At 55.5% G+C, this 528-nt stretch overlaps 1 long non-coding RNA gene across 1 annotated transcript in view; it reads right to left on the bottom strand.

The window, feature by feature from the left end:
• Positions 1 to 50: 50 nt before the first annotated feature.
• Positions 51 to 528, bottom strand: part of LOC115949121 — a 1,933-nt gene continuing 1,455 nt past the window's right edge. Inside the window, exon 3 of the long non-coding RNA XR_004082749.1 lies at positions 51 to 217. This is a non-coding gene — a long non-coding RNA (uncharacterized LOC115949121). The remainder of the gene's footprint in view (positions 218 to 528) is intronic.

The raw sequence follows: 528 nt of genomic DNA on the forward strand, positions 1-528 counted from the left end.
GGGGGGGGAGCCCCCCAGGACACCCCTGAGCTGGAGGGGACACCCCGGGGCTGTGGGACCCCCCCAGGGGCAAAGGGGGGCAGGCAATGAGCTGTCATTATTGGGGAGGAGGGAAAACAAGGCCTGGAAACCCCCCCCCCCAAAATGTTGGGGGCTTCACAGCACCCCCCTGCAGTACCTTCTCCTTGTCACTGGCCTCTCGGTCCACGAGGGAGCCCTGCAGGGAGCAGAGGTGACAGGAGGGGATTTGGGGGTTTGGGGAAGGTGAAACAGGAAAGCCTTATCAATATGATTGCCTGGCAAAAGGTTTTGAGAATATAGAAACTATCAGCGAGATTGAAATGAAAGCAAGCTTTGAGATCCCTCAGGTGCTGAACAACTGGAAAACAATGGCGTGGCTGGCTGAAGGTAAAATCCCCTTTTGATGGAACAACACCCTCTGCTTGCAGACAGCTCCAAGGGTCAGAGCAGACCCTACAGCTTGGCAGAAGGGGCCCAAAGAGGAGTTTTTAGGGTTTAAAATGTAAC

The sequence above is a fragment of the Geospiza fortis genome, unplaced genomic scaffold (genome assembly GCF_000277835.1).
Source record: "Geospiza fortis unplaced genomic scaffold, GeoFor_1.0 scaffold893, whole genome shotgun sequence".
Classification (NCBI taxonomy): Eukaryota; Metazoa; Chordata; class Aves; order Passeriformes; family Thraupidae; genus Geospiza; species Geospiza fortis.